Genomic DNA, 9,057 nt, shown 5'->3' on the forward strand with positions numbered 1-9,057 from the left:
TAGACCCCAGACGCACAGGCAATCAAAACCAAAATCAACAAATAGGATTAATCTAGCTGAAAAGCTTCTGCTCTGCAAAGGAGCACTCAGCAAAATGAAGAGGCAGTTGACAGAATGGGAGAAAATATTTGCAAACTGTGCAACTGATAAAGGGTAACATCCAGATTATATAAAGAGCTCAAGGAATTCAACAACAACACAATAAACAATCCAATAAAGAAATGGGCAAGGAACATACACAGGTGTTTTTCAAGAGAGGAAATTTATATGGGAAAGAGACACTTGGGAAAATGCTCAGGTTCACAACCATCAGGGAAATGCAAATCAAAAGCACAATGAAGTTGGTCTCACTCCAGTTAGAATGCCTCTCATACAGAAAACAATAATCAACAAATGCTGGCAAGGATGTGGCAAAAAAAGGTACTCTGATCCACTGCTCATGGGAATGTAAACTGGTGCAACCACTGTGGAAGACAGTATGGAGATAACTCAGAAACCTGAGTATAGACCTTCCGTATTATCCTGCCATTTCATGCCTGAAATTTAACCAAATCAAAAGATTAGTACATGAAAGAGATACCTGTACCCCCAAGTTCATTGCAGACCAATTTACAATAGCTAAGATGTGGAATCAACCCAGCTGTCCATATACATATATTGTATATATGCACTATGGAGTACTACTGAGCTGTAAAAGCAAACAAAAAAATGAAATCCTTTATTTTGCAACAAGATGATCACCACTTATACCATTATACTTAGTGAAATGTGCAAGTCCCCCCAAAAAAGAAATTCCATATGTTTTCCCTGATCTGATGCAACTAACAGAATACCTGAAATGTAATGTATTCAAGCAGGATAGTCATTTGGAGAATGGGTGATTGTTTATAGCCCTGGTTTCTTCCATTTATGAACAATCTTCAGTTTTGCTTTATTTTGTTTTGTTTTCTTTATCTTTACACTATTTGCTGAAATACTCTACTTAGAGTAAGGCTAACTATAAGATCACTAGGTGAATTGATAATAGGTCATCATAAAAAGGCCATAGTCAAGGTGGAAATTCTCTCCTCCCTTCAGAGAAAGGTACCTCCTTCTTTGATGGCCCATTCTTTCCACTGGGATCTCACAGAGATCTTTAATTTAGGTGTTTTTTTTGTTGTTGTTGTTGTTGTTGTTTTGCCTGAGTGTCTTGGCTTTTCATGCCTAAAATACTCTCATGGGCTCTTCAGCCAGATACGAATGCATCAAGGCCCGATTCTGAGGCCAGAGTGCTGTTTAGGACATCTGCCATTCTATGAGTCTGCTGTGTATCCCGCTTCCCATGTTGGATCGTTCTCTCCCTTTTTTATTCTATCAGTTAGTATTAGCAGACACTAGTCTTGTTTGTGTGACCCTTTGACTCTTAGGCCTATCATTATGATCAATTGTGAACTGAAATTGATCACTTGGACTAGTGAGGTGGCATTGGTACATGCCACCTTGATGGGATTGAATTGGAATCCCCTGTCATATTTCTAACTCCACCACTTGAGACAAGTCAGATTGAGCATGTCCCAAATTGTAGATCCCCACTCTCTCTTTTTCCCACTCTTATATTTAACAGAGATCACTTTTCAGTTAAATTTCAATACTTAAGAATAATTGTGTGTTAATTACATGGCTCAACCAATGGTATTAAGTAGAACAAACAAAAATACTAAAAGGGATATAGTATTAAGTTGTAGATCAACAGTGATGATAAGGGCTGATCAAGTCATTGTTTCTCATAGTGTCCATTTCACTTTATCAGGTTTCCTTTTTGATGCTCAGTTAGTTGTCACCAATCAGGGCAAACATATGATATTTGTCCCTTTGGGACTGGCTTAATTCACTCAGCATGATGTTTTCCAGGTTCCTCCATTTTGTTTCAAATGACCAGATTTCATTGTTTTTGATGGCTGTATAGTATTCAATAGAGTACATGTCCCATTTCTTTATCCAGTCTACTGCTGATGGGCATTTGGGTTGGTTCCAGGTCTTAGCTATTGTGAATTGAGCTGCAATAAACATTAAGGTGCAGACAGCTTGTTTGTTTGCTCATTTAATTTCCTTTGGGTAAATTCCAAGGAGTGGGATGGCTGGGTTGTATGGTAGGGTTATATTCAGGTTTCTGAGGAATCTCCAGACTGACTTCCATAGTGGCTTAACCAGTTTGTATTCCCACCAACAGTGGGTTAGTATCCCTTTTTCACCACAGAGGTAGTTTTATAATATCACAAAGATCATTGTGACAACACAAAAGTTATTCATGACATCACAATTTATTACTATACCACAGTGGTAGGTTTATGACACCACAATTATTTTAACAGCTTTGCGATAGATTATGACCTCACAATAGTAGTCTTCTAGTCATTGTTTTTGTGATCACAATGATGGTGTATGGCATCACAATTGATTTTGACTCCATTATGCTTGTTTATAATGTTGTAGTGTTTTTTTAAAGATTTATTTTATTTATTTGACAGAGAGTTACAGAGAGAGGTAGAGAGAGAGGTCTTCCATCTGCTGGTTCACTCTCCAGATAGCCGCAATGGCCAGAGCTGAGCTGATCTGAAGCCAGGAGCAGGGAGTTCCTTCCTATCTCCCATGTGCTTGCAGGGGCCCAAGGACTTGGGCCATCTTCCACTGCTATCCAAGGCCATAGCAGAGAGCTGGATTGCAAGAGGAGCAGGTAGGACTAGAAACGGCACCCATATGGGATGCTGTGTGCTTCAGGTCAGGGCTTTAACTCACTGCACCACAGCACCGGCCCCTATAATGTTTTTTATAATTTCATAAATGATCGTGACATCACAATGATAGTTTTATGGCACAATCATGATTTATAACATCTCAGCTGATTTTTCAACCTCACAATTGATTAATAAATAAGAATGGTGACTTGATTTTATGTCATAATACTGGTTTATAAAATCATGATGGGGGCTGGCTCCACTGCTCAATAGGCTAATCCTCTGCCTATGGCGCTGGCACACCAGGTTCTAGTCCTGGTCAGGGCACTGGATTCTGTCCCGGTTGCCCCTCTTCCAGGCCAGCTCTCTGCTGTGGCCAGGGAGTGCAGTGGAGGATGGTCCAAGTCCAAGGTAAAAGGACTGTTATGGAATGAAAGTCTGCACAATTCCTTGGAGCAGTTAAAATCTGCTATATGCAACTCAGGCTATAAAGCACTCAAGACTTGGTAGCTTTTCTGCATTTGAGTCCCCATCCCATTTCTAATGAAAATTAACATTTACAGAGTGCATTTACATACACTATAATACAGGAGTGATGTCCCTTTGCCAGAAGGTAAAATTGTACATTCCTTTGCTATTTTTTGGTTCCAACTTGATAATATCTTATGATTTAAGTTATAGAGTACTCAGCTAAAATATTTCTTCATAAATAGTTACAAAACCTGCCAAAACACAAATGGGAAAATATTTTAATTCAAATAAATGACACCTGAATGTCACACAACACAGGAAACAATGCTTAGAGACCAGAAGAGAGTGGGCAGTGAACTACTTAGCTGAAGACAAAAGACTACCCTTCCCCAGGACCACAGTACACAAAAAGAAAAATCTCAAACAACAGTACCTCAAAGCAAAATAAAGGTCTGAGGATGAAGCCAGCTCACTTGCAATCCTGTTAAAGAATGAGAGTCATCATTTAGATCCAATGTACTGGAAAGCATTTGCTAGCACAGAATGCTATATTCGTATAATTTGCTAAGAATTCAACCACAGATGCCAAAGGCATTCATCAGCAGAGGCTTGCTTTTCTGGAACCATTTCTAACATCGGGATCAGGAAATCTGTGAACTGTGCAGCATCTTCATGGTGCCAGCCATACCCTTCCACAAGTACATCAAACAGGCTCCAGGGCTTCAGCCTGGTGAAGTGCCACAGTTCTCCATGCATACTGTACTCCAAATGTCAGCAAGTGTACTGTAACCTGTGCCTATCAAAACCTCTATGGACCTATACTACCATGTCTAGATGTCTTCTACGAAGTGTTTATACACCCAACAAGCATTTCCTAGATTAACAGCTTTCCAAGGATCCAGCTTTCCAAGGATCCAGAGGTTCACCAACAAGTCAGCTGCCTGAGTTTTTGGTTTTGGCAAATCCCCAGTACTGGAGGCTGAAACAGTCCTGTTTCTGTCATGGGATGGACTGCTTTCCTCTTGCTTGGCCAGTGGTGATACCTCTGTCAGGACAGAGCCACAGACCTCAGGTTCTTAGTACCTTGAGAACAGCGAAGTAGAAAACTCAGGAAGCTGTGACTCGGGAATTTTATATCATCCATTTGGCAATTCACCATTGAACTGTTTGTGAGAGCTGCTATATGTGCATATGTGTAATCGTTTTTTGCATTTGGCTTATCAGGGTTATACTCCTTGAGATTTGGGCAGTCATCTTCATCACCTTCCTCCTCCTCCAGCTGCTGCTCCAGTGAGAGGGTCCATACAGTTGGTTTCCAGGGACTCTATCCATGTGGGATCTAGGTTTGCAAGTTCCTGTTCGACATCTTCATCTTTCTCAATGTTTCCTTTTTTGGTGTCTTCTTTCTTGCTTTGGTCCTCAGCTTTACCACTGTCCTTCGCAGTCTCCTCCTCAGCAGCCTCCTCCAATTCTGCCACTTTTAGTTGCACTTCTGGGTAGTATTCACTATCTTGCTCATTGGAAGATACAGCTGAGGTGATGTTTTCTTCTATTATTTTCCTTTCAGCTCCGCGCTCCAATTCTTCTATCTCCTTCAGGCGTTTCTCCAATAATTCTGCCTGCCTCTCCTGCTTCTTTTTAAGCTTTTTCTTTTTGTTTAGTTATTTTTCCTATAGGTTTTTGCTGTGGAGACGTACTTACTGTAGACCCTGAAGGAGGAGGAGTATCTGCTTTCCACCATTCAGTGGACTCAGCAGCCATTATTCTCACATAGGAATCATCCACACACATCAGTATGTTTTTCGGCTTTATGTCAGTGTGAATGATCTTGCATTTACTGTGCAGATAAACTAACCCTTGAAGGACCTGTCAAATGATACTCTTCACACAGCACACTGGGAGGCCTTGATAGTTGGACTTGGTGATCTACTCAAGGAGATGGTGGCCAAGCACTTCAAATACTATGCAGATATGCATTCCATTCATTCCTGAAATCTTTAAGTCGTTGATGAGCTGGGCCACCATGTCTGTGGGTCACTGAAAATACTTTCTCAAACACATTTGAACAATTTTATTTCACTCAAAGCTGTTTCTGTATAATGCTGGGCACCTTTTACAACTTTCATAACAATAGATCTTTTCCCCTGCGTCTCCCAACACAACCACACAGTAGAGAAGTGCCTCCATCCAGGCTTCCTAATAACATGAGAGCAGCCATTGAAGAGGTCTCCAATTTTCACTGAATGATAGGCACCTTTTCATCAGTCCTTGGGGTCCTCTTGCTTCTCATCCTCTGATCCCAGGATCTCTTCCTCTGGCTCTGGGGGTGTGGGGTCTGGCAGATGTGGGGAAGGTGGTGGCGATGGCAGCCAAGCTAAGAGTAGAGTATGTCACTCTCCCTCTTCGTGGAGGAACGACACAAGACCCTGCACTGTTCTTTTCGTCTGCTCGGCCCTCCCCGGGTTTGCTGCTGGTTCTTCCCGGGTTGGCTACTATCCCTTCCACCTCCGTGGAAGGGCAGTTCCCCCTGGCCACATTCCCCACTTCCGCAGGGGAGCGGCACACCGCCGGCCGGCTCTTCTCGGGGGCTGCACAGGTGTTCCCTTAGATGTTCCCCTTAGATGTTCCTGGTGCATGCCGTCTCTCTCCTCCTTTATAGTCCTCCGCCAATCCCAACTCGGCTGCCCACACGCCGAGTACGCTGCTCTCCTCCAATCAGGAGCAAGTCCTACAGTTTATTGGTTGAACTGGAGGCAGCTGTGCAGAAGCTGTTTACTTCTCTCCCAGCGCCATATTGTGGGAGAGCAGATGCATAGAATAAGTCTTAATTCCAGTAACTCAGTCTAGTCCGGATTGCTCCCCACAAGAGTACTCATTTCTGCATGTCTCCCAGGTACAGAGCTTGTGCACATGAAGAATTTCCAATGAACTTTTCAATGCCTTTCTTCACCCTCTTGCCAGCATCCTTTAGCATGATCTTTAGGAAAGAACCTCAGTTGAAGACAGTGAGTTCTGTAAGCACAATGCCTGGAAGATGGAGGGAACACTAGCTTCATTGGAAGAAGCGTTTCTCATTCTGACTTCAGGAAACCATGTTTCCATTTAAGTATGTCTCTCCTTTTTAGGCTAAAATGTTAGTCCAGAACTCTGAAGAGACCAGGAAAGTATTGAAAACAAATATCAGGTTACAGCTTTCTCTCCCAGCCAGAAAATAAAGCAAAGAGAGTAAAGATGCTTGGCTTTGTCAATTTATGGATACCTTGCCAGTAAAATAGGGCAAAAAGAAGTGAATTCACAGAGTTTAGGCCATTTTATTTATTTTTATTTGATTTCTTCTTCATTACTATTTCTTTTATTATTTTTAAAATTTTATTTAAGCTACAGAAATTTGATGTATTTCATATATACAGATTTAGGAACATAGTGATAGTTCCTTCATTCCCACCCATGCTCCAACTGTTCTTCCTCCTACCTCTAACATTCCCAATCTTAATTTTTACAAAGATCTACTTTCCTTTTTTTTAACAGGCAGAGTGGACAGTGAGAGAGAGAGAGACAGAGAGAAAGGTCTTCCATTGCCATTGGTTCACCCTCCAATGGCCACCACGGCCGGTGCGCTGCAGCCAGCGCACCACGCTGATCCGAAGGCAGGAGCCAGGTGCTTCTCCTGGTCTCCCATGGGGTGCAGGGCCCAAGCGCTTGGGCCATCCTCCACTGCACTCCCGGGCCACAGCAGAGAGCTGGCCTGGAAGAGGGGCAACCGGGACAGAATCCGGTGCCCCGACCGGGACTAGAACCCGGTGTGCCGGCGCTGCAAGGTGGAGGATTAGCCTGTTGAGCCGCGGCGCCAGCCTACTTTCAATTTACTTAATTACCATAAGGTTAACCCTACTCTAAGTAAAAGAGTTTAACAAATAGTATGAAGAAAAAAACACTTCCTCAACAGAAGAGACCAGGACTGTAAACAATCATCAAATCTGAAAATGTCAGTTTCGGTTCTATACATTACCATTTAGGTAATCTATTAGCTACCCTTGATCATGGAATATATGATATCTTTCTTTTGGGGGCTGGCTTATTTCACTAAGTATAATGGTTTCTAGTTGCATCCATTTTATTGCAAAGACAGGATTTCATTTGTTTGCAGCTGAGTAGTACTCCATTAGTGTATATATACCACAATTTTTTATCCAGTCTTCAGTTGATGGACATATGTTAGCTATTATGAATTGAGCTGCAATGAACTTGGGGGTATAATTAGCTCTTTCAAATGATGATTTCTTTCTTTTGCTTTGGATAATTCTCAGGAGTGGGATGGACAGAGCAAATGGTAGGTCTATGTTCAGATTTCTATAATATCTCCATATGGTCTTCTACAGTGGCTGCATCAATTTACATTAACACCAGCAGTGAATTAGGATACCTTTTCTTCACATCCACAGAAGCATTTGATGTTACTGATTTCTGTAAAGGAGTCATTCTAATTGGGGTGAGTTGAAACTGCATTGTCATTTTGATTTGCATTTCCATAATGGCTAGTGATCCTGAACATTTTTTCAAGTATCTGTTGGCCATTTGGTATTCGCTCTTGAAAAATACCTGTTCAAGTCCTTTGCCCATTTCTTAACTGGATTCTTTGTTTTGTTTTTGTAGAATTTCTTGAGCTACTTATAGATTCTGGATATTAACCCTTTATCAGATACATAGTTTACTAATATTTCTCCCATTCTGTCAGTTGTCTCTTCACTTTGCTGCTTCTTTTGCAGTGCAGAAGCATCTCAGCTTGATGCAATCCCATTTCTCAATTTCAAGTTTGCTTGCCTATGCTTCTGGGATCTTTTCCAAGAAGTCTTTGCCTATAAAAATGTTGAGCAGAATTTTTCCAATATTCTCTAGTGATTTGATGGTATTGGGTCATAGATTCAGATGTTTGATCCATTTTCAGTGGATTTTTTTTTGACAGGCAGAGTGGACAGTGAGAGAGACAGAGAGAAAGGTCTTCCTTTGCCATTGGTTCACCCCACAATGGCTGCTACAACTGGTATGCTGTGGCCAGTGCACCGCGCTGATCCAAAGCCAGGAGCCAGGTGCTTCTCCTGGTCTCCCATGGGGTGCAGGGCCCAAGCACTTGGGCCATCCTCCACTGCCTTCCCAGGCCACAGCAGAGAGCTAGACTGGAAGAGGGGCAACCGGGACAGAATCTCGTGCCCCAACCGGGACTAGAACCTGGTGTGCTGGCACCACAGGTGGAGGATTAGCCTATTGAGCCACAGCACTGGATTTCAGTGGATTTTTATGTAAGGTGTCAGGTAAGGATTGTATTTCTTATTTCTGCATGTGGTAATCCAGTTTTCCTGGCCTCATTTGTTGAATAGACTGCGCCTGCTCCAGGGATTGATTTTAGGTCCATTGTCAAATTTAAGTTGGTTGTAGATGCATGGACCAGTTTCTGGAGTTTCTATTCTGTTCCATTGGTCTACACATCTATGTTTATGCCAGAACCAGGTTGTTTTGAATATAACTTCCCTGTAGCATGTCTTGAAATCTGGTATTGTGAGGCCTCCCGCTTTGTTTCTATCATAATATATTGCTTTAGCTATTCAGGGTCTCTTGTGTTGGTATATGAATTTCAGCATCAATTTTTTCTAGATATAAGAATGTTATTCGTATATTGATAGGGATCACATGGAATCTGTGAATTGTTTTCAGTAGTATGGACATTTTGATGATAGTGATTCTTCCGATCCATTAATATAGATGATTTTTTTTTTCCATTAGAGAACTTTGACATCTTTGGCTAAATTTATTACAAGGTATTTAATTATTTTTGTAGCTATTGTGAATGGGATTGATTTTAAAAGTTCTCTCTCAG

General features: G+C 41.7%; 1 pseudogene; it reads right to left on the minus strand.

Annotated features, from left to right (window-relative positions):
* Positions 1-3,695: 3,695 nt before the first annotated feature.
* On the minus strand, positions 3,696-6,476 carry LOC127487600 (SRSF protein kinase 2 pseudogene; annotated as a pseudogene).
* Positions 6,477-9,057: the final 2,581 nt, after the last annotated feature.

This window comes from Oryctolagus cuniculus, chromosome 1 (assembly GCF_964237555.1).
Source record: "Oryctolagus cuniculus chromosome 1, mOryCun1.1, whole genome shotgun sequence".
Lineage (NCBI taxonomy): Eukaryota > Metazoa > Chordata > Mammalia > Lagomorpha > Leporidae > Oryctolagus > Oryctolagus cuniculus.